General features: G+C 34.3%; 1 protein-coding gene across 1 annotated transcript in view; it reads left to right on the top strand.

The window, feature by feature from the left end:
- Window positions 1-1,985: 1,985 nt before the first annotated feature.
- Window positions 1,986-25,922, top strand: part of LOC6046570 (putative uncharacterized protein DDB_G0277255) — a 114,703-nt gene continuing 90,766 nt past the window's right edge. The window contains exon 1 of the mRNA XM_038262857.1: window positions 1,986-2,027. The gene's annotated coding sequence lies outside the window, so the exon portion shown is untranslated. The remainder of the gene's footprint in view (window positions 2,028-25,922) is intronic.

The raw sequence follows: 25,922 nt of genomic DNA, 5'->3' as shown, positions 1-25,922 counted from the left end.
TACGTAAATTTAATTTGAAGCATATTTGAAATTTTAGTCCAGATTTTGTTATTTTCAATATATTTTTGTTGAAGAGTTTTGCTCAGAAAATTTCTCAATTGTGACACATAAGGCATTAGGCAAAACATCAGGGGGGCATAAAAATAATTAAAAAAATATATTTCAGGCCTAATTTTCAAAAATTCGAAACAAAAAGTATCGCAATATGTTTTATACATCGTTACACGGAGAAAAAAGAGTTCCCAAAATCGGGAACAAGCGTTCATGAAAATGGGAACCTCGAACAAAGTGTTCAAATCCCATGGTACGATTTTGAAAAACGTACCATGAAATTTGAACACTTTGTTCATGGTTCTCATTTTCATGAACGCTTGTTCACGATTTTGGGAACTCTTTTTTCTCCGTGTAGAGTTATGCTTCCATCCAAAATTTGCATAATATAAATGAGTTCTTAATATATTTTGTTTTTCAAACATTTTTCGTCTTTTACTGATCTGTGGTCAAAATATTCAAAATATGTGTAGACATTTAATAGTCTTTTTTAGATTAAAAATGCATAAATAAGCGTAAAACATTCTATTCTGAACAGTTCTTTTATTAGAAAAAATAGTTTGCAATCAATTTTACAGTATTTTTAACATGAAAATTGCAATGTTATTCTAGTTTTTTTGTCCCCTGTTTTTTTTGAGGAAATTTTGGAAATAAAGTTTGCAATGACTTTGAAATTTTTTACTTTATTGGTTCATTTTATTTGAGTAAATTTATCAATCTTTCATGTTTCTTAGACACATTCATAAGAATTTTTTCAACAGGTCGAAAAAAATATTTTAAGAAATAATCACTTATGACAAATTTATGGGCACTTTTCCAAAAATATTTTTCCTCAAACTTGAACATGAACTTGATACTTGATAATTGCACAGGTACCACTTTTGTATGGATTACTACCAAAATTGTATGGGACTTGTATGGGTAAACCATTGATGAATAGTAGCTTCTTTGGTTTAGAAAAAATATCAAAAAGTTATAAGAAAACTGCTGAATTCGCGGAGTTATTTTTTTTTTTTTTTTTGAATAAATCGCATTCATAAACTTTCAGTTTCTTTTCTTGAGAAATGTATAAAATCATCATTCAATTTCTCAAAATTCAAAATGGTACAATTGAATTAAATGCGTTGTTCATAGTAGTCCTGTTAGAAAATCTTGGGCTATTTATTGGCAAATTGCCTTTATTCCTAGAAGAATTTCTTCCAACTGTGCTTTCCCGCCCCCAGACGAAAGGCGAGAAACCCTCGTCAAACGAGGGCCTTCTAAGATTAAACAGTCTCAGCCGGTTCGCTGCCGTTGCTCCCCAATGATGATCTTGTTTAAGGGGCAAACAAAAAACAGCCTGCACTTTTGTACCACGCTCAGCTGCTGCTGCTTCTGCACGGGGCGGCCACTGAACAACGGCGTTTCAATTATGCATCATCTTACGGGCCTGCCGGAGACCCCCGCGTAAATGAATAGCATAACGTTCATCTATTACGACATCGTGGCTCCCCCTCCTTCCTCGTTTAGGACGAGCTCGTCAGAAGCTCGCCGTTGATGAAGAGAGGAGGCCCCCCGTCTCGACGAGGGGGTTTTGGCATCAGTTTTGTTTTGTTTGGTTCGAAGATGATTTCTGGTTAAACTTTTACTCATTAAACTCCAACTCCATCAGACGCGCGCACCTCCGAGGAAGTTGAAGAGTTCAGACGGTTTTGTTCGACCTCGCTTTGGCGTAACGAAGCTTCCTGGCGAGAGCCGGACGAGGAAAATTGATTGAGTTTTGGTGGCCAGACAAATTAGTAGGAAACAATTAGAAACGGGGTAAAGTGACCAGAAATCGTCCAGATACTATTTACGCCGAAAATTTATAAGTTTCAAATGACAATTTCTGTACAGAAATATCAATATCTCTAAACTTATGTTTTATGTTTCTCTTCTTTTTTTTTTCTTTACAGAAATAAAATCGATCATCATAAACTTCAATCTCGATGACTTAGGTAAGCCAACTTCTAATAAATTTAACAACCATTTGTGAATCAGTTATGCTTTCCTATCATGCAACACTAATAACCAATTAAAAGTCCACTGAATCTAACAAAAACACGTTTACGTAACTAAAAACAGTTAGAATTACAGCTGACGAAACACTGCTAGCCACACATAATCAAACAGCTTCCCACATATTGAAAAATACTTTGCCCATTCAACTGTTTTCAAACAAAACCCAACCGCGAAATTTCCCACCGTGCACCCCAGTGGACACACCAACAAGGGTCCACCGTTAATGCAGCAGCCACCGCAGCCAATTCCGACAAAAAGCGACATTCCCAAATATCAACAAAGATTTATTAGCAAAGACTCACTTTTCTCACACGCGAGACGCTCCAAGATTCAAACCATCATCAGTCATCATAACCCATAGAATATTGTGCTTCATTCATGCACGCGATACAAAACGATTCACAGCCAGGCCAGATTTGCGAACAATCCATCATCCATCAACATCAGATCACGTGTGTGCTACCATTCTGCGATGCTGTCATCGTCCATGGTTGAACAATGTTCTGGTTTTTTTTTTCTTTTTCGGTGAGATGGAACTGTTAAATTAATTTGTTAATTTCATGCAAAACTGATCGCCACATGGTGGTGGCCTCTGCGGCGACCCACCAGCAAATTGTCCAATATGACGACTTGTTGTAGTAACACACACAAAAAAAGCAAAGTATAACAGTGGCAAACACAAACGACCGATGATGATGATAAATGGATGTGTTTTTTTTTCTGTTTTCGCAACAAAACCGCAATGTTCGCTAAACATAAAAGACCAAGTGAGTGATAGACTGGTTCAAAATATTTGTTGAAAATGTAATCTTATGGTTATCAACAAGAACTTCAGCTAAATGCACCGACTAAAAGTTGCCAAATATTTTGATTGCTGTTCGAATTATTCTATTATGGATATTTATACTGATGCATACAATTCAGAAAGAAATATTCTAGCAAAACAATGTCATTGGCCCAATGCCGTAGTGTAAACAAAGAGTCTATTCTGCTCGTTCCAAATGTAAACATCAACTGACACCTTTTAAAAAATCGTATTTTTTTAATTATGTTTTTACTTTTAACCAAAAACCTAAAATAGTAGTTTATGCAACAAGTTGCAAAAAGAGGATTTTTTCAGCACGAGTCGTACATTTATCCAACGAGGTTCACCGAGTTGGATAAATACGACGAGTGCTGAAAAAATCAAGTTTTGCAACGAGTTCCATACAACATTTTTTGCAATTTTGAAAAACACCCATTGAGTGAAATTTTAAGTCGATTTTTCATGTATTTTGTCATTAAATCGTTTAAATCAAAAAAATGTTGAAAAGTGTTACTTTTCGAAACAAGTGCTGAAAAGTTCAACTTTTCAGCACCCATTTTAGTGCTGAAAAGTAGAACTTTTCAGTATTTATTTTGAAAAGTGTTGCTATTCGATTCTGTTATTTATGGTACAGAAAAGTAGGCTATTTCGTCGTTCAAGAATGACAGGAAAAGTAAGTAGTTTCACGACGGAATTGCAAAAATATTTTTTTATTGGTTGAAAGGTTTCAAGGACAACATTTTGTAAAGTAAAGTCAATGCTTGTTTTATTTTTACAAAAATTGTCACCTTTAAAAAACCAAAAAATCTGAGAGCAAAAAAACTATTTTCTTTAAAAAAAAAATTGTGCGTCGGTTTTAAACTATTCGGAACACATTATTTACCGCGATTGTTGATCAAATTGGCAACTATCGACCTTCTTACAAAATTTAATATATTTTTTTTTTCGATCTTCTTACAATACATAATATTTTTTACCATTTCAAATTTGGTGTATTTTGATTTGTACATGCAAGCATGATGTCATTTTGCATGATTAGTTTTTTTTTTCAAGGGCAGAGAAATCATTGATTGTGTGTTCTCACTCAATAATATTTTGTCTGAATCTGAATAAGTTAAATTGCAAATTATCTATTAAATTGCAATTTATCCATAAACGAAAGAAAAGCACATTTGCAGGAATATGTTCGTAAAGCTGAGAAAATTTCCTTCACTATATATTTTTTGACTTGACCTTTGCAAATATTTTTCAAAGTTTATGTCCCTTGACTCTAACCAAAATCGAATGGCGAAAAAAATAACATGCCATGGTTTTCACATCTCAATCAAAAAAAAATTGTATGAGCATCAGTACAAGTTGTGATTAGTTTTAACAAATCAATGTTTTTTCCAAATAAATATTTCCCAAAGGAAACCCGAAATTCGCGGTACTGAAAAAAAATCAACTAATGTTCAGACGAGCGTAAACATGCTAACCAGTCATTTTAAGTCTATTTCCAAGCAAATTTGATTTTTTTGAAATGAAATATTTTATGGCCCCTCGATTGTAAAGAAGGGTGACAGAAAATTTGAAACAAATGTGTGGAAATGAAGTACAAAAAAAATAAACATTTCCAAAGAAAATAACTGAAAATGCGGATAACATGAACACAAGTTGCGTTTTTTCAAATATTTTTTTGAGTCATTTTAGGTTGAAATTTTATTTCGTTATGATTTTTGAAATTTTGACAATATTTTGAATTTCACATCCTTTTTTTAAATATAAATCTCCAGTACCATATTCATGGTGCAAAACCCTGAACTATGTAAACTTAAGTTCTACAACATATTTACAAATTTCGAAAATATAGAGAAGTTGTTTTTTTGGCAATTCAAATTTGGGAGCATTATTTTATTACATAACGCAGTTGAGGGGGAGAGCATGTACGCTCCATACATTTTTTTGAAAATTTGTGTGGAAATTTTGTTACCAGTGGGGGTCTAAATATCGATTTTTTTGCGTTACGCAAAAAAAGAACACTCCTTTTCAGTGATAAATAAATATATAAAATGTTCACTCTAGAGCATAGCTTTGGTGTTCTCGATTGCGAGATTCCAACTGGAAACTAAGTGTCCGAAGGCTTGATTGTTAAGACAATTGCAAACCTCTTTTAACATCTTTGCTTCCATCCAACCCGGGATTCGTACTGACGACCTTTGCATTGTGAGTCCAGCTGCCTACCAGTGACTCCACCGAGACAAAACCCAGAGAGACGACTCTTGGCCTGAGCTAACGAACTAACCTCTAAGGTTAGACCGGGGCCAACATTAACTTCCCCGTCCGACGGAAGGCGTGATCAGACAAATCTCGTCTCAAAATTCACCACCGGGACCTTCTGGGATCAAACCCAGGCCGACTGGGTGAGAGGCAACCACGCTTACCCCTACACCACGGGTCCCAGTGATAAAAAGATGAATAAAAAGTATGAAAATTTAGAAAATGTGGGCTGGAGACACTGAAAAAAACTGATTTCTATTGTTATAAAAATTATTTGAATTTTGTCAGCTCTTTATTTAATTTTGTGTAATAGTTTTAACTTAATAAAATATTTAAGAATTGCAAAAAAAAATCAAAAAAATGATTTTTCATAAGATTATTGCCAATGTCTCCCATATAGCCAAAACCCCATAAGACTAAGTCATAAAAAAATAATGACCGTATGTTCGATATTTCCCAAGTATCATATTTTTCACGAATTTACATCTCCGGTATCAAATTTGGCAAAATCCTCAAAAAATATGCTTTTATTGATCCCCTTCAACATATCGCAAATTAAAAAATATAATCAAATTGAATTTTTCAATTTCAACCTTAGCGTCAAAAGGTAAAATAAAAAAAATAAAAAGCTTTTGAAAAGTTCTCAAATCAAGGGTCACCAAATTTGAGAATTGCAAATGTTTGTCTGTTGCAGAACTGTTATAAACAAAAAGAACTCAAATTAAACTGAATTAAAATAAAATAAATCTTCTTCGGTATGTTTTCGAACTTAAAAAAACAAAAGACTCATGAGATTTTTCAATTGCCTTTTAAAAAAATCATTTATGATCAAATTTTAAACATCAATAAATCTATTTTTAGACTATTGTGCTAGATAGGCAGTAAAAAAAAAATTGCATTGCACTCATATTTTTATGAACATTTTTACAAAACAACGCATTTTCCTGTATTTTAAAAAAGGCAATGTTTCTCGAAAAAAAATATAAAAATTATTGATATTGCAATATGGGTATCAAATGATTGGGAAATGTAAAATGTTATAAAAAAAAGTTTTGAAAATACTCAAAATTTTCACAAAACTACGTATTTTCGAAAAAAAATACTTGCAATCTAAGTTTTTTTAAAATATGGGTATCAAATAATCAGCATTTTTTCCTACTATTCAAAAGTAATGAAAAAATGAAAACACTCAAAATTTTCACAAGACTACGTATTTTCGAAAAATGCTGCTCATAATTTTCACAAAACTACAAATTTTCGAAAAAAAATACTCAAAATTACAGTTTTGTTACAATATGAGTATCAAATGATCGGGATTTTTCATACATTTTAAAGTAAAAAAAAATATGGAAAATACTCAAATTTCTCACAAACTAAGTATTTTTGAAAAAAATCTAAAAATTTCAGGTGAAAATTCTGAGCACTTCAAAAAATTGCTTTTAAAATGTATGAAAAACCCCGATCATTTGATGCAAAAAAACACTCAAAATTTTCACAAGACTACGTATTTTCGAAAAATGCTGCTCAGGATTTTCACAAAACTAACTTTTTTTTAAAGAAAAATCAAAAATCGTTTTTTTTCGTACATTTCGAAGTCATAACACAATTTTTTGAAAATACTAAAAAAATTCAAAAGCTACGTTTTTTGAAAAATACTTGAAACATAATAAGTTTTTATAATTTAAATTAGGGATTTTTGATACATTTCGAAAGATTTGAAAATAATTAAAATTTTCACAAAACTACATATTTTAGAAAAAATACTCCAAATTTCAGTTTTGTTACAAAATGAGTAACAAATGATATGGATTTTTTCATACATTTCGAAAGTAAAAAAAAAGGAAAATACTCAAATTTCTCACAAACTACGTATTTTTGAAAAAAATCTAAAAATTTCAGGTGAAAATTCTGAGCACCTAAATAAAATTGCTTTTAAAATGTTTGAAAAAATTCCGATCATTTGTTGCCCATATTGTAATTACACATAATTTGAGGTTTTTTTCGAGAAAAAAAAATGCATTTTCAAAATACAGGAAAAATACGTATTTTTGTGAAAATTTTCATGTGAGTATGATAGCAATGGATAGTGACATCATCCCGATTCTAAAACAATATAATTTTGTGAAGTTCGGATGATTCGGAAGATTATAGCCAATGTCTCCCATATAGCCAGAATCCCATAAGCTCTGTGCCTCAGTTATGCACGCCACGGTTTTGCATCCCCCATATGCGGTGCTAAACCGAGTCACGACTGTAGATCGGTTTTCATTTAAGCACTCAAATTTCTTCAATTTTGTTAAAGGCATAGATTTTTGATTTTTGGTTCAACCCTTCCTAAAATTTGAAAGAGAAAAAATGGATTATTAAGCCGATTTTTTTTATTATTTATTTTATAATTACTTAGATTTTCTATTCCATATTCCATTCAGTTAAAAATACTATTAAGTGTCCAATTGCAATCGGTGACTTTTCACCTCAATTTTAAATACTAGCAATTTCAATTTATCAATAAAATATTGTAGCTTTCGCTACTCAGAAACCCGAAACTCTTCGAACCAGTTTGAAACCGACCATGTCACTGCGAGGTATCCAAAATGGGAATACAAACCGACCATTTGTTGTAGGCCGATGGATGGAATCGGTTTTTGCACCGACACCGGCAGATCATAGTCCAATTTGTCGTGTTGCCCTTCTCCCAGAACCGAAATGTAAACCGATTTGCGTACGCCACAGCAAAAACCCCGTAATCTAAGTTGAATTTATTATGAATTGCACATATTGTGAACGTGTATGTGCGCAAATGCAGTTTTGTTTCTGCAGCAAAAGGGCTCAAAAAAGCTCAATGACAATGATTTATGGATGAGCTGTGATGTTGGCTCTGGGTTGGTTCAATTGGTGTACAATTTTATGCTACGTTTAATACTCTCTGCGTCTGCGACATGAATGTACGGTATCTCTCCCTGAGAAGATTAGTTGGATGGTTGGCTTTGGAACATTGCTACCGCAGCCAAACAGAGCACGTGGGTAATAACGGGTCGTTGGCTGGTTCATGGAGAGCAAGACAATGTATGCAAAAACGCCGACCATTTTCCCATGACATCCGACTAACGAGTGCTGAAACGACGTCAATTAGGCGGGCGCTCGAGCGAGTCGGGATTTTCGAGGTTAAGCAGCGTTGAAACTCTAATTTATAACGTTTTTTTAACTTTCCATATCGAAAAGTCGACATTTAGAATCTTGGCTTTACAAAATCATTTGATACTTTTTTGTACCACTTAACAGGAGCCACTTCTGATCGAACATTTCCTCGCAACTCGATCGCCACCGTCACGACCATGATTGACATCTGCCGAAAACAGTAATTCCATCAGGATGTGGTTTCCCGACGGCCCCAAAAATATTATACGGCTTCTACGCCGCGGAAGTCACCGAAGTAGCAAAATAATAATTGATTACATCATCGCACTACCGACTCCCATGGACCTTCAGCTCCAGTTCGAGCCTCCAACTATTGCGTCAAAAGTCATGTCTCCCGGGAGGTTCGGTTTGGTTTCCTTTCACATCGATCATGATCATTTCATTAATATTACAAAACATAAATGTCGCTGATTGAAGCGGCAGCAGCTGTGGCATCGAGAGTCCAAATTCGTGCCAAAACTGCATCTCTTCCACTCTTCAGGAAGGGCTGGTCCAGCCACGACGATGACGACGTGAGATATAATCATCATCAACCGTTATCAGCGATCCAACGAAACCGAGGGTCTGCTGAACTCGACTGCCCCCTCCTTCTGAGCTCTAGACAAGCAGGCAATTGGGACTCAGAAGACCACACGGAAAGACTCTGGCGTGGACAATTACCCCAGTGGAGTTTAACAAACTGTGATAAAGAACTGGGGACCTCCACGAAGTCCTTGGGTATTGAATTCGTTTCTTTGAACTGGATCAATTTCGCAGATAATTGAGTCACGTGCTACAATCTAGTACTTCAATTTTTTGAGAGATCTCCTCAGCAAATTCGTTGAATCTTTCCGTGTCCACTGCGGCGGCTCCGGCCTTACTTTGTAGTTTGTGGCTCGGGGATAAAATTAGCACTTTCTGGGAAGCCCCGCCAAGTCAGCGTGAGCTTGGCGGGGAAAGCCACCACCATCAATCAGCGCTGATTTTGGGATGCTCGAACACTGTATGGACAAAGTGTTGTTAAGGTGCCAGTCAGCAATCATAATCATAATAAATAAACTCGGGCTGAGCTGGGGTCCTACAACTTTATGGTCGTGAGAGATTCGTCGAGAGGTTCGTCGTCGTGATAGCGGCAGCGCAAGCCGTTAACGGCGGAGGATGGGCCCGGGACCAATTTGGTGGCATAATTTTTCCCGAAACTATCGAGGAGGTGACTATTAGAAGCGGTGAAATATTAGGTAATAAGGTTCAATGACTTGTGGGGATCGTTGTGTTTCGCACGTTAGCCTCTTCATGATATTTATTTATTTATTTTTTTGAACGGCAGCTGGAACCAATATTGCCCAAAGAAGCATTAGAGTGCTTCAATAACAGAATAAGTAAAACTCGACTAATAGTTTCAAACATTCGAAAACATTAAAAATATGTCAAATTGTCATTACCTGATATTTGACTGAGCAAAAAATAATTAATTATAATGTCTAAATACCAATAAAAAAAATAGCTTCATTTTGACGTTTTAAGAAACCGACATTGAGTCTGGTGGTGAGATTAGATCAAAGTTAAAATAAAACATGATTTCAAGACTGATTTTAGGTTTTTTGAAACATAAAGTATCGCAAAATACTTTATACTTAATTACAGTTAGACCGTCGCAAATATGTTTTGAAGTTTTTGTTCCTCGACTCTGACCAAAGCCGAGATGTAGGGGGGGGGGGGAGTCAAAAGTTTAAAAAGTGAAATAACGAGCCATGGTTTCAACTAAATGTTAAATTAAAGCAAATGAAAAAGGTGTTTTAAAATTCATTACACACCAATCATTAGTTTCTAAAACATCTATATATTGAAGAATTTTGATTTTGCAAAAAATAAAATGTTTTTCCCATGCTGTACACTGGAGTTTCATGAATATTAAAAATATGTTTAAACGTCCAAACATGCTCAATCAAATCCTTGCTGAAAAATGCATTTTAGATTGTTTTAGTTGATAAGTATTTCTGCATTCATAAAAAATTTGAAGATTTTTGAAAAAAAAACATAAACTTTGAAAAAAAATTTATGCTGCTCTCAAAAATTTGCAAAATATTAATGAATTTATGACATATACAGTCTCCTATGTTTTTGGAGAAATTCAAAATAATTTATGTATTCAAATACAGACGATAGACGAAAAAAACTCCAAAATTTTAAAATGTCTTTGTATGTTGAAATACAATTTTCTGAAAACTATTCAAAATATTCTACGATAACCGACGAATTCGTCAAAAATCGATATTTGAATCAAATTTGAATCTTCAAACGGCATTTTTTAGAAAGGAGAAGTCTTTATTTTTCAGAAAATAATTAGTTTGGGGATTTCACTTGTTTGATGGGACTGCGAATTTTCAGATATTTTTTCCTAGGTTTTTTACCTTATATTCCCTACATTAATGATAAAATAAGTATGCTGTAGAGGAATGAAAAACTCAAAAAATCGAAGTGTCTGGAAAATTCTGAAAAAACAACAAAAAACAGCATAAAGAAAAACGATAGCTATTGGAGGTTGTAGATTGAGACCAAAACTGCAATTTAAAAACAAAAACAAAACAAAATAATTGTAGATAAAAATATATAAAATTACTTTTAAAAAAAATGAAACAAAAGAAGTAAAGAAAATCGAAATTAAAAAAAAATATGTCGTAGATCAGTCTTATTGAACTGTTTACAATGTTCAAAAATATGAGAAGTGCGGTGCTTCTGTGGACGCGCAGTCCTGTTTCTTCGTGATAATTTTCGTCTCTTTTGTGTCGCTCTTTGTGTGCATGGGGTGATTGGTTTGATGTGATTAGGTTTTATTTATTTTTTTATGTTGTTTTCTTTCTCTTCATTTCCGCAGTCTGATTTGCGATGCCTTTCCGTCGGTTCGCAGTGTTTTTTCGCGTTCGTCGTCGGTGTGTTTTTCGTTTTTTTTTCGCGTGCGTATATGTGTGTTAAGGTGAGGCTGGCTCTGGTTGTCATCGATGACAATTGAGCCAGTCTGATTTGCAATGCCCTTCCGTCGGATCGCAAGGTTTTTTTTTCGCGTTCGTCGTCGGTGTGCAACAACAACAAAACCTTATCATACAATTTCAGCTCGATAAACATCGTAACTCGTCGTTCGTTTCGTTAATCAGTACTCCACTAAATATCAATCATGTAAAACTCATAAAAACAGCTCAATCAAAAAGTACACTGTTAAGTTCTTCATCATTTAATTACAAATAATTTTGGTTCTATCTTTCCACAGCCGGCTGTCTAAGATTAAACCATTTCAATTAAAAGTTAACAGCCGATAAACGGGAAATGTCTCATCCGTAACATCCGATTGTTGCCTTGAGAGTAAAACATAATACCTTTCAACAAACACTATGGCGCTCGTGGGGTGTAAGCACAGAGTAAATCAGCTGCCCTAGTAGCAACCTGCGCTAACTAACATTCCCGTCCCTTAAAATCCAGATCTACAAACTGACATGGCGGGCGCCGTTGGTGGCCAATGACTGTTACCTATTCGCAACTGATCTAGCTTTAGCAATCATGGTGTTTTATCTTTTCAGCGCATTCATACATGCTGCACGGGTCCCCCAGAGACCGTTATTATAAAAAAAAAAATCCATCCAAACCAATGATTGGACATGGTTCCTGGGACCATTTTACACCTCTGGACCAAGTTTCAAAATATTTGCCGGCAGGAATTTCGAATACGGTCAGTTTTAGTGTTTCGAGTAGAAATTAAGGGGAAATCACATGTAAAATGCGTAGAAAAAGATCAAAGTTTCAATGTTTTAACAACAAAACATTACTGGTCATGGTTTTAAATTGTATTAACATGTAGCAGAATGATATAAAAACGATTTACAGCTCTGACTTAGCCGGATTAAGCCGATGTTAAGTGACTTAAGTATATTATTTACAAGTTTATGCCTTAATATCTAAAGAAAACTCCTACATCAAGTGATTTAAAGTCAAGGAAAACTAGGTTGCGTCACCTTTTGTTAATTAACTTTCAAACTTTTCACTTGCGTTCCTAAGATATTGTTATGCTGTTACTATACTTAAGCTAATCAAGCAGGCTTAGGTGAGTTAAGTCACATCTAAAAAACGTTGTTTGTTGATTGTAGATGAAATATATGCATGTTTGTAACGAAAAAAAAAAAAAAAAAAAGCGTTTGTTGGTACAATGTCACCCCTTGGCTCAAAGTCACCCCATTTTAAGTTATTTTTGTGCAACCTAGTTTTCCTTGACTTTAAATCACTTGATGTAGGAGTTTTCTTTAGATATTAAGGCATAAACTTGTAAATAATATACTTAAGTCACTTAACATCGGCTTAATCCGGCTAAGTCAGAGCTGTAAATCGTTTTTATATCATTCTGCTACATGTTAATACAATTTAAAACCATGACCAGTAATGTTTTGTTGTTAAAACATTGAAACTTTGATCTTTTTCTACGCATTTTACATGTGATTTCCCCTTAATTTCTACTCGAAACACTAAAACTGACCGTATTCGAAATTCCTGCCGGCAAATATTTTGAAACTTGGTCCAGAGGTGTAAAATGGTCCCAGGAACCATGTCCAATCATTGGTTTGGATGGAATTTTTTTTTTTATAATAACGGTCTCTGGGGGACCCGTGTGCTGTTGATAAGGGAAACACCACTAGATCGTCGAAGCATATAATCAGTAGTGCTGAAAGGATATTACGGTTCTGTTCAGCAACGGAGGGGCAACCATGGGTGATCTCTCATGCTCATGCTCATGCTCATGTTTACAATGTTCAAAAATATACCTGAGTTTATCTCAACATTTGTTTGTTTTTTATATTTGAATGATTTTTTCCATAACATTATTTTTTTTTGTGAAATTTACAAAACAAAAAAGTACTTAACCGATTTTTTAATAATGTTCACGATTTTGAGTAATTGTCACTTTAGGTAGTTTTTGCATTTTTCATTTTTGTACCTCATTAAAGAAAGACAAGCTGAAAATAATGATTGTAAAAAAATGTCCTAAAATTTTTCCTCTGAAATTTAAAAATAAGGACAGTTAGTTTCTAAGTGTCATCTAATTAGCCTGTAATTTCCAACTGACGATATCTCGGAAATATTGGTACAATTTTGAATGCTAATAGATAAAATTTAAAATTGTGAAATAACAAATAATTTCAAAAATATTAAAATCGGGCATCTTTTTTAGAAAGTATCACGATCAGATAATTTTTATTATTTCATAATTCGAAACAAATTTTAAAATTTTGCAATAATTTTTATTGCAAAGATCAGAAAGTTTTACAACAGTTTTTTGTCTGAGAGAAAATTGTAAGAAATTTTCTCAGTTCTTAAAAAAAGGAGGGTTTGAGGGGGGTGGACGAAAAATATCCATCCTCCACCTTAAAATTTTGCTACTTCCGAATATTTGCAAAATATCAATGAATTTTCGGAAAAAAAATCCTCAAATTTAAATTGAAATTTAGAAATTTTTGAAATGTTTTAAAATGCTCTACTTGAACAAAAAACACAAAAATATGTTTTTTATTGCAAACATGATATTGTAAACATGAAATAAAGTTTCCGATGGTCTTCACCACATAAAAAAGAAAAATGTAAAAAATTCTTAATTTGGTAAAGTAATGTTACTTGCAACTTTGATTGAGCTCTTAATTTGTTTTCCACATTTCCGATAATTTTGAAAAACTTTTTTTCGAAAATCCATGTCTCATCATCATGCATTATGGCTCAAAAAATGCTTTTTTAAGTCTCTAATAAAATATTACATAAATTCTCAGATATAAAAAAAAAACTTGTATGGAAAACTAATGAAGCAAAATTGTGTCTTTTAACATAGGGAATGTGAAGACAAATTTTCTTTAAATAAAAAAATGCAATAAAAACTCGTGAAGTTATTTGCGAAAATCTAGAGAACTACTCGCAATTAAATAATTTTCAGGAAAAATATGTTCCAGTTGAAAATATTACCTGGAGTTTATTTATATCAAGAAATTTATTTCGATAGTTCATATAAAAAAAGTTCTAGAGCACAAACACCAATGTTAATGAAAATTTCTCTTCGATTTTTTGAAAAAAATGACCTTATTTAATCATAATGAATAACTAATAATATCCAAAATAACATATTTTTATTTACACTATTGTAAAGCTGATTCGTTGAGTCTTTTATATCTTACTTTTCTTTAAAATTTTGAAGAATTCCTGCCATTCCCCAACCGCAAAATGATTACTTCCATCACACAACCGCTCACCAGTAATGATCGCCATCTAATATCGGGAACAATCTCCCCATAGATCAGATCTCCTCAACCCTAAAACCCATAGGGAAAAAAACAACCCCAGCCAAAGAAGAAAAAACATTCCCATAAATTGCTATATTTATTTGCACTGTTTCCCGGCGTAATGTGATAATCATAACCGTTGAGGTTTTATTTTCGAGGTGCTGCTGCGGTCGGTCGTGCACTTTTATGCTCAAGCCCCAAAAGATTCGCCGGCTATTGTGGCGTTGCGATCACTTTTGCCAGCCCTGCGTTCAAGTCTCGCGATCATATATGGCCGCAATTTCGCCGATCGGAAAGATGCAAATCCAAGTCGGTAGTACGGGCCGAGTTTTATTAAATCAAAACAACTATAAAGTGTAATGATAATAATAAACGTGTAATCATAGGTTGCACCGGGAGGCTTCGGAGGTGGAGGTCTTTGTTGGGGCCAATCGGGCTTAGTTGTGTTTGGCATCAGTTGGAGCAGTCGTGCCTTCGTCTTCTTCTGAGCTGCTGCATATCTTGGCTATAATGAAGCGAAAAAAAAGTGGAATAGAAAAATGTAATGAAATTATTAAGGCGGACTGAAATTGATAGTTTTCTCGATACCTGCTCATCTCGACTTGATCCGTGGGCAGGCCAAATTGTGGATCAACTATCAAATAATGAAATTAAATTCGAAAATACCTCCGACCACGGTGGGGGTGTGGATTCCGAGCCTTCACTGTATCATATTTGACCGTGGGCAAATTTCTGACCGAATTGTGGCGTAACAATCGAATGTATGGAATGTAGGTTTATGCGGTTTGATTCTCACGAGCATTGTCTGTCTGGGCGCGGATGCAATGTTGAGGTTTATTAAATAACCTACCAAAGTGTATCACTCGGGCCAAGGGTAGTAGGGTAGCTTAAGCCACTACTGTTCAATTTAAAATTTTGATCTTTTAACTCATTGCGTAATATTTTATTCAAAGAAATTCCCAGTACTCACAAATCATGACGCAACTCTTTAATTGATCGACACGTGCCAAATCTCCTCCTCCAATCGATCGATACCAAAAGCATCAAAATTGCACCCCACCAACCTATTCAACCCAGCGCCAAGTCCTTTCTCCAGGGTGCCATCAATCATCAATGACTCGAGGTTTTGCCGAAACACTCTTTCTCTACGATCACAGGGTTGATAATGGGTTGATGGCCTTTCATTCATGGTTATTTTCGGCGACGACTGCTCGCAAAATATTTCACACACTCACACATCACGCCGGGTTCGTCGCTTTGGCGTTGAAGTTCAACGCCGATTAAATTAATATGCAAATTCACCTTTAAAAGCGCAGAGCACATCAATCAGCGGGCTTGTCATGCCTCAAACTATTAAGGTGCACTTTTACGGCCATTTTTAAGCGCGGCGGTCGCGACTTGAACTCCGCGATAACGGTTCATTTTTGGCCAATTATAAAAATTTACATTTTTCGAACAAAAGCATTTTGCGACCGGCCGACCATAAGTGGGCGGGTCATCGGTGGCAGCCCCAGCTAAGAATGGAGTGTTTTATTAGGTTTGGCACGATTTGGGGAGTATTTGGTGGCGGTTGAATTTGGCCGCCAAATTGGAGGTTGGCGAGTCAGTGACGAGTTATTTACGACTTGGGTATGGGTCATTCCATCTGAAGCGGAACAGCATTTGAAAATTACCCTCTCCGATCCTGCTCAAATTTGGCAGAGCTGTTGATACTATCAAAACATGCAAGAATCCCGAATTTCATCCAAATCGGACCACCCCCTCCATTTTTGTACCTCCCCAAAAATTCGACTTTTTGGCGATTTTTGGCCAAACCTCCTAGTTTCAAACGGCGATAGCTCAGGAACCACAAATCTCAGAAGGTCGTTCTTAGACTCAATTTTGAAGGAAATCGGACGTAGAATCCAAATCCGTGATCAAAATGTTGATTAATTTATTTTTTCTACCTGTATTGCGCAATTGAAAACTTTAAACGGCCGTATCTCAAAACACCCCAACTTATTTTTTTTATTTGACCTCACCATCGTGTTCTCCGGCCAATTTTACATAAGAATCACCTATCGACAGAAATGAATATGTTTCGTTCCAGAGATATCGAATTTTAAAGTTTTGTGTTTTCGAGATTACCTGCATCAGCTTCATTCGCTGCATCTGCTAGAAGCACACAGGCGGGCTGATCAATAACTGCTACCTGGCCATTTATTGAAATAATATTTCATCATAAATAATCTTCATCAAATTGAGCAAAAATTAACTGTATAATACTGTAGGAAACTGAAGTTCAATCGCAAATGTTTATCTGCTCAAAAAAATTAATGAAGTGAATTTCTGTGTTAACCCACTGGACAGAGCAATGACGACACACAGTAAAGGGCAGAATTGGATTCCGACGGAGCGAGAGGAAAATGCAATTCTCGGATTATTTTTCAAAAAGCCGTAAGAGCCATTGTTAAACAAAGTCCTTTTTGCATCGGTATTCGACCTACTTACGAAAAACCAATATCAAAATGCTCGAGATTGTTCATCTACACGTCCTTCAAGTGCCCCAAACTTAAAATAAATGAAATTTTGTTTCATTTTCTAGAAAAACGAAAATTAGTGTCAGAGGTCACAATGGCTCTTACGGCTTTTAAAAACTCACCCGAGAATTAATCTTGTTAGTAACACTGAAAAATAAGTGCACGATACATTATTGAGTAAAAATATGAATTAAAATGAATAAAATTTGTTGATACGTTGTACTCTAGTGAAGGACGATCACAAAGAGTAGGAAAAGGATTTCTGGAATGTATAAAACTGAAAAATGTAAGAAAATCACAAAGTTTGATCTGCTGCAAAGCGGCTAATTCTCCAAATTTAGTTGCGATGATTTCGACACCGTCCGAACAACAGTGTTTTTTTTCATCTATCATTCTTGGATTCTTGGAACACAATACGGCTGCTGTCCTCACGTATATGGATTTTTTTAATTAAATGTACCTTGACCAAAATCATATTTTAATGAAATGGAGCTGGCTCACTGTATGAAAATAATAAACTATAATAATACTAATAATAAAGCAAGTTTTGGGGTTTTTGCTGAATGGCACTATTTTGCTCCACTTCATTAATTTTTTGAGCAGATAAACATTTGCGATTAAACTTCAGTTTCCTACAGTATTATACAGTTAATTTTTGCTCAATTTGATGAAGATTATTTATGATGAAATATTATTTCAATAAATGGCCAGGTAGCAGTTATTGATCAGCCCGCCTGTGTGCTTCTAGCAGATGCGGCGAATGAAGCTGATGCAGGTAATCTCGAAAACACAAAACTTTAAAATTCGATATCTCTGGAACGAAACATATTCATTTCTGTCGATAGGTGATTCTTATGTAAAATTGGCCGGAGAACACGATGGTGAGGTCAAATAAAAAAAATAAGTTGGGGTGTTTTGAGATACGGCCGTTTAAAGTTTTCAATTGCGCAATACAGGTAGAAAAAATAAATTAATCAACATTATGATCACGGAAATGGATTCTACGTCCGATTTCCTTCAAAATTGAGTCCAAGAACGACCTTCTGAGATTTGTGGTTCCTGAGCTATCGCCGTTTGAAACTAGGAGGTTTGGCCAAAAATCGCCAAAAAGTCAATTTTTTGGGGAGGTACAAAAATGGAGGGGGTGGTCCGATTTGGATGAAATTCGGGATTCTTGCATGTTTTGATAGTATCAACAGCTCAGCCAAATTTGAGCAGGATCGGAGAGGGTAATTTTCAAATTTGCACTTTTTCGTGCACAGTTGAGATGGAATGACCCGTATGGTATTTTGATATTCGTAATAAATTTATAAATTTGGATGTTACTTTTTAGAATGTTTTTTTTTTTTCTCTGTTTAGTCGAATAACTTATAACAAAATGCATGCCATTTCAATAACAAATACTGTTAAAATAACACAAAACATTGAAAATCCGTGAAATTAGGGTCACTGTGTGAAGTTTACCAATGGCTTACACTTTGCATATGGATATATCCTCCAACTCATACGAAATCGGAAAAAGTTGCCCCGACCTCATAGACCTTAGCTCTAAGGGGCAATTTGGTCGCTGATCACGAACTCTTTTATGTTTCTGGATTTTTGGTAGAAATTTGGTGTCAAAGGAACTTGGTACAAAAATTAAAAAAAAAAATTCAGCGAAAAAAAATTCAAGAGAATATTTTATGTTCGCTGCTATTTTCCTTTACTGAACTGTAAAAAATCGAGAGATGTGTCATTTTATTGCATCCCAACCTGCCCAACCTTTTCGGCTCAATTTTCACATTTTTGATCGTCAAAATTACAATTGCTCATTTTTTCATGGAAAATTTGCTGAAATCAGTTCACAGATGACCAGTGAACATAACTTTGACAAAAGTTTGTTATGGATTTCGATTGGTTTTTTACCACCCTTTTCCTAGATTTGAAGATTTGAAACAAACAATTTCTATGCTACCAAGTCAGTATCTGAAACATTCATAGTTGTAAGAAAAATCCAAATCTCTATACAAGCACAAAAGGAACAAAATTGTAACATGCTATCTCGAAAAATAAAAATTGAATTGAAAAAAAAAAATTGACAAAAGTTTGAAAAAATATTTTTGCAAGTCGTTTTTATGTAAGTTTTAAGTAAAAAATTGGTCCGGCCCGCGAGCCGGATTGATTTTTGACGTAAAATGTAGAACTTTTATCAAGGTTATGTTCACTGGTCGTCTGAACCGATTCCATCAAATTTTCCATGAAAAAATGTCATTTTCTTTTTTTTTTTCATTTTAAAATTACGTGTTTCGTGTAACATTGCAGAATTACACAGCAAAAAGAATCCGATGGTAAAATCGCATGCAAAAGCATGCATATCACCTTTGTGAGTAAAAGCATGTAATAGATAGCCAGATAGCCGAGAGGGTTGGGGCGCGGGCTTGGTAATCTGGATATCACTCTAACCGGATTGTTGTTATTTTTGGAGCGAGCAAAATATATATTTTCTCTTTAGCGCATGCTTTTTGTGTACAGGTGATGTGCATGGTTTTGCATACTATTTTACAAAGACAATTTTTACTGTGTACTCTTTTTAGTGTTCTACAAAGTTGTTGAGCAGACAAATTGAAAGAAATTTATGACTTTAAAAAAAATAGTGACATAGATTTCACGGAAACCAACAAAAAAAATCAAAGTAATTAATTTTATGAAAATTTGTCATTTGATTTGACGAAACGTAATAATATTTAATAAATGAATAAAATGAATCTTTATATTGATTTTAAATATTTCATTAGGCTGTTGCAAAAAAAATTCAAAGCTGCTTCAAAATATCGTTTTTTTTTTCAAATTTTATATATTTTAAATATATTTAGTAAATTTATATATTTTTAGCATTAAAAATCACTTAGTTTTACTATTCTTGTTTAATGTTCTCTTCTAGCATTTCTATTTCTTTTAAATGCATTTGGTCTATTTTATTTTCTTCTTACTATGAAAGATCTACTAAAAACATTCCACTTGTTTTTTTTTTTGTGTGATTTAGATTCAGCCACATTTTCAACTTTACACTTGAGCAATTCTCTGCAAAATCGGCCGATTTCGACCATTTAAAATTTTTGTATTTTTTTATTTGGCTCAAAATTGACAGGGCCTTCCATATGACCTAAGAAGCCAGTTGGTGTCATTGGTTCACCCTTTGAAATCTCCATACAATTTTGGCAGCTGTTCATAAAAAATGATGTATGAAAATGTAGGTATGGATATGGACTACACTGGAAAAAAATGATACACGGTAAAAAAATGTTGGTGATTTTTTTTAATTTTTTGTCACTAAAACTTGATTTGCAAAAAAACACTATTTTTTTATATATGTTTTAAATGACATCAAATTTCAACTTTTCAGAAATTCCAGGTTGTGCAAAAAATCTTTGAGCGAGTTATGAATTTTTGAATCAATACTTATTTTTTTTAAATCGAAAAATTGGTCGCAAAAATTTTTTAACTTCATTTTTTTAAATAGGTGCACATGTTTGCCCATCTTTGAAAAAAATATTTCTATATTTTGCATTTTTAAACTTTGGTGAGACCCTTCGTTGCTGAGATATTGCCATGCAAAGGTTTAAAAACAGGAAAATTGATGTTTTCTAAGTCCCACCCAAACAACACACCATTTTCTAATGTCGATATCTCAGCAACTAATGGTCCGATTTTCAATGTTAAACTATTAAACATTCGTGAAATTTTTCGATCTCTTCAAAAAAAAATATTTTCAATTTTTTTAAACCAAGACTCACTTTTTTTTTAGGGCGTAATATTGAATGTTTGGCCCTCTTGAAATGTTAGTCTTGGTTTAAAAAAATCTCAGCAACTAATGGTCCAATTCAGTTGCTGAGATATCGACATTAGAAAATGGTGTGTTGTTTGGGTGGGACTTAGAAAACATCAATTTTCCTGTTTTTAAACCTTTGCATGGCAATATCTCAGCAACTAAGGGTCGTATCAATAAAGTTCAAAAGTGCAAAATGTAGAGAATTCTCTAAGCTTTTCAAAAATATTTTTTTCAAAAGTGGGCAAACATGTGCACTATTTTTACAAAATTTATGGATTTAACTTGAAAACGGTGCACTTTATCAAAATTTCACTAAAGTACTTATTGATTGCAAATTTGATTTTACATCGAAAAATGAAGTTGAAAATTTTTTGCGACCAATTTTTCGATCTTTTGAAAAATCAGTATTGATTCAAAAGATCATAACTCGCTCAAAGATTTTTTGCAAAACCTAGAAATTTCTGAAAAGTTGGCATTTGATGTCCTCTAAAACATATCAAAAAATAAAAATAGTGTTTTTTTGCAAATCAAGTTTTAGTGACAAAAAGTTAAATAAAAAATCACCACAATTTTTTTACCGTGTGTCATTCTTTTCCAGTGTAGTCCATACCCATACCTACAACTTTGCCGAAGACACCAAATCGATCAAAAATTTCCTTTTGAAGGATTTTTGAATTTTCAAACATCATTTTTGTATGGCCAGCTGCCAAATTTGTATGGAAAATTATATGGACAAACTAATGATGCAAAATGGCTTCCTTGGGCATACCGAAGGCACCAAAAAAGTTTCAGTCAGATTAAAAAATACAAAAAAAATCGAATGACCGAAATCTGAGAGAACTGCTCCTGTTTTAGGGGACAAAACCCCGCATCTTTAAAGCCATTCAGAAGTTTGGATCAAAATAAGTGATTTTTGAATGGTTCATTTTCAGATCAAATTCAACGACCCAAAATAAGACAACGAATGGTTTTTCGGGATTCGATAATCCAAAGTAATTTTTTTGCGAGAACTTTCGCTTCCATACTGAATAATTGGTGAAATAAATCTAGCAAAAACAATGCCAAGCAACCTCACAGTGAAAAACCATAACAACCTGTTTAATTTATGCACAAATCCCAAAGTACCTCGCAACAAAATTTACAAACATAATCCACGAAAGCTCACCGCTTCTGCACATGCAAAATCTAATAAAGGAAAAGGATAGAAAAAGAAAACCACCCTCCACAACATACTGACAACACAAAGTTCAATGCACCATTAAAGTCTTCTATATTGCCCCTATAACTTTTATTTCTAATTCCAACGATTTCCCGACTTCGTCGGCGGCATTTCCTATGTTTCACCGAGCCCACAAAATACGTACACGCCATATATGCATCGCGATATGAAGTGATCATCATTACTTCTGGACGCCGACCAGGCTGCGGCCGGCAGCTTCTTTCGGTTTTTCGCTTCGCAGAAGTGTCCCATTTGAAAAGCTGTGAAGGTTCACTTGGGACACTTTTTCAGTTACCAACCATACCTTCTCAGGGGGTAAAACATATTGCATTTCACACGATTAAATTAATTTTCTCCAGCCGGCTACCGCGCCGCCAGTTAGGGATATTGCCGATTGGTTGGTTTTGTGAGTCACAACATGGACCTAACATGAGTCGCTAAAGGTCTGTCGGCGACTCGTCTTTGAAGCAGCCACACACGTCCAGCATATCATTTTGCACTGATCGCCACCACCAATTGGCTGCATCGTGCAGTTCCAACTCGACGGAAACAAGAAAACGGTAGCCACCAATGCATCCTGGTGAAGGAAGTCACGGAGCTGCTGGACCAGTATGACCCCGGCGTCGATTGGAGCGACACCGAAATTCGAAAGGCGGGTCGATTTAGCGATTTGCATAACTTGAGGCGTTTTTTAATTAGCGAGGCACGCCCAATGGTATGCAATTTTAAGTTTTCATATAATATTTAGTTTATTTATTAAATTTTATTTTATTTTTCTGCCGGAAATTCAAACTAAAAGTCGTCTGGAAGTACTCACGTTCACAGATTGGCCATATTTGGCCTTAAAGCCGGTTCACTCTCAACAGGTCGCCGTCACCGATCGTGGGTAGAGCATGAAAGTAAACGTGTGAACATCGAAACTAATTGAATATTCGATACCCCATGTGATTTTCAATTAATTCAGGATGTAAGGAAAGCTTTGATGGGATATTTTTGACGGGTTTTTTTTTTTTTGACTATGAAATTTAGTTTATCAAGAATTTGTACCAAAAACATATTAAGTTTATGGAAAAAGAAACTGGATAACATTATTTAAGTAGTTATACTTAAAAATAGATTTAATACTCAGGTCTGCAAATCCAGTCAACTGACCAAGATGGTGAAACCATAAATTTTCTCCTCAAGGCTTGATGGCATAAAATTTATTGTTTGACATGTGCCGGCAACACCAACCGGTGACATTAACGGCTACAGTAACGGGGTTTTCGCGGAGCACTTGCACTTTGGTAACAAGGTGCAATCATATTCCTGGAAAGTTCCAACTCTAGGTGTTTATATTGTGTCTCCAACGAGCCGGCTGTATTTGCATACACTGGGCAGCCCCCACGTGATCTTTACCTTTTACCATGTGCCAGGTTTCTGAAGCAGGTGATTTTTTGTTGTTCCCGTTCAATTGTGCACAATAGGTTAAACGACATTTTTTATGGGACAAAATTTCAAACAGAATTCATTTGAATAAAATTTTCAAAATTTCAAGTTAATTCAAAATTAATTTTCAAAAAATAAAACTTTAAGTTTGTTCAAATGAATCTCACTTTCCAAAAATCGACCCGTTAAAGCTCACTAATAGCCGGGTTGCATTCCCCCCCTTCGTGAAACGTGAACTTTCGACGAGAAGTTGAAAATTAATTTAATGCAAAGTGTCAGCAACTAGCTCGCAAGCAGCCTCCACATTTGGCGGTGCGATGGCCTTCACCGGTAACGGTTTTCCGGTGTTGAACCGCGGCAAGTGCATTGTACTGGTTAAGAGGGTAAAAATGGCTGGAAAGGTGGTTTTATCGCTGCTTAAATTGTTGTGGGCGCCACAGGTGTGTAAGTTTGAAATAGCTTTCTCCAGTAAAAGTATTTAAGTGTTTGAATAGTTTCAAATGATTAAATCCCGTTAAAAAAACATTTTAAACGAAAATTTTGTTGAATCAAAATATCATCTCAAAAAACTCAAAATTTTCACAAAACTACTTTTTTACAGAAAAAATTGATTTGATTATTTTATACCTATAATGTAAAGACTGAAATTTTGAAAAATTTTACAAAAATACGTAGTTTTGTGAAAATTTTTAGTATTTTCAAAGTATATTTTTATTACATTCGAAATGTATGAAAAAATCCCGATCGTTTGATACCCACTTTGTAAAAACGGAAATTTTGAGTATTTTTTTCGAAAATACGTAGTTTTGTGATTTTTTTACCCACATTGTAAAACGGAAATTTTGAGTATTTTCCTAAAATACGTAGTTTTGTGAAAATTTTGAATATTTAAAAAAAAATATTGTTATTACATTCGAAATGTTTGAAAAAATCCCGATCGTTCGATACCTACATTGTAAAAATGGAAATTTTGAGTATTTTTTTTTTTGAAAATACGTAGTTTTGTGAAAATTTTGAGTATTTTCAAAAAATGTTGTTATTACATTCGAAATGTATGAAAAAATCTGATCGTTTGATACCCATATTGTACAAATTGAAATTTTGAGTATTTTTTTCGAAAAAACGTAGTTTTGATAATTTTGAGCATTTTCTAAAAATGTTGTTATTACATCCGAAATATATGAAAAAACCTGATCATTTGATACCCATATTGCAATAACAATATATTTTTGGATTTCTTAGAGAAAAAAATGCATTTTCAAAATACAGGAAAAATACGTATTTTTGTGAAAATTTTCATGAAATAATAATTTTAATGGATAACTGACATCATCCCGATTCCAAAACACTATAATTTTTTGATGTTTGCATGATTTTTCATACGATTAAAGCCAATGCCTCCCATATAGCCAAAATCCCATAAGCTCTGTGCTTCAGTTAAGCACTGGGCCGTGCTTAACCGAGGCAGCTGAACGGTGCAAAACCGGGGCATTGCAAAACCGAGGCGTGCAAAACCGAGGCTTGACTGTACATGCAATGGCTGTATGCCAGAGTGACGAACCGCCCTATTTCTCCATACAAACTTTGGAGAAAAACCATTCGATCCAGACAAACTATTTTTGAAAAATTCAAAATGCACGTGATTATGGGGACCCCAAACTTTATGCTTTCCCTCGAGTTGAGCCTGCGCATTCATTTTTGTCATTTTTTGTAGGTCAGTGTAATCTCAAAATTATATCTCGAACCCTTTAGAAATGTTAATCTTGATTCCAAAATTTTCAAAATTTTTTAGAAATGTTAATCTTGATTCCAAAATTTTCAAAATACTTTTTTCGTAAAAATCCAAAAAAGACCACAAAGTTTTAATTTTTTTTAACAACAAAAAATGGACCATGAGTTGATGACATTAGAAAATAGGGAACTGTTTGGGTGAGACTTTAAAAACATCAATTTTTCTTTTATCCACTGTATCTCAGCAACCAAGGATAAAATCTTCAATGTTTCTTGGATGAAATTTATTATCTTTTTGACACTTTTTGAACTTATCGAAAATGATAATTTTCTGAAATGGTCTCAAATGGGCACTTTTTGCAAAAATCGCATTTGTCCCGAGTTATTGCCCGAGGGGAAGGAAATGCATTTTACACTAGTTCGTTTGTTGTGCAATCATTAGTTTACATGGAAAAATTTCAAAAATTCCTATTTTTTATGTAAACCCAAGCACACTAAACATGATTCTAAACACAGGTGAATTAATTTTGAATTTATTTCAGCTGGTTGCCCTTACATTTCCATTGAAATTTAGATGTGTTTT

Source organism: Culex quinquefasciatus, chromosome 3 (assembly GCF_015732765.1).
Source record: "Culex quinquefasciatus strain JHB chromosome 3, VPISU_Cqui_1.0_pri_paternal, whole genome shotgun sequence".
Lineage (NCBI taxonomy): Eukaryota > Metazoa > Arthropoda > Insecta > Diptera > Culicidae > Culex > Culex quinquefasciatus.
This window is presented reverse-complemented; position numbering and strand designations above follow the sequence as displayed.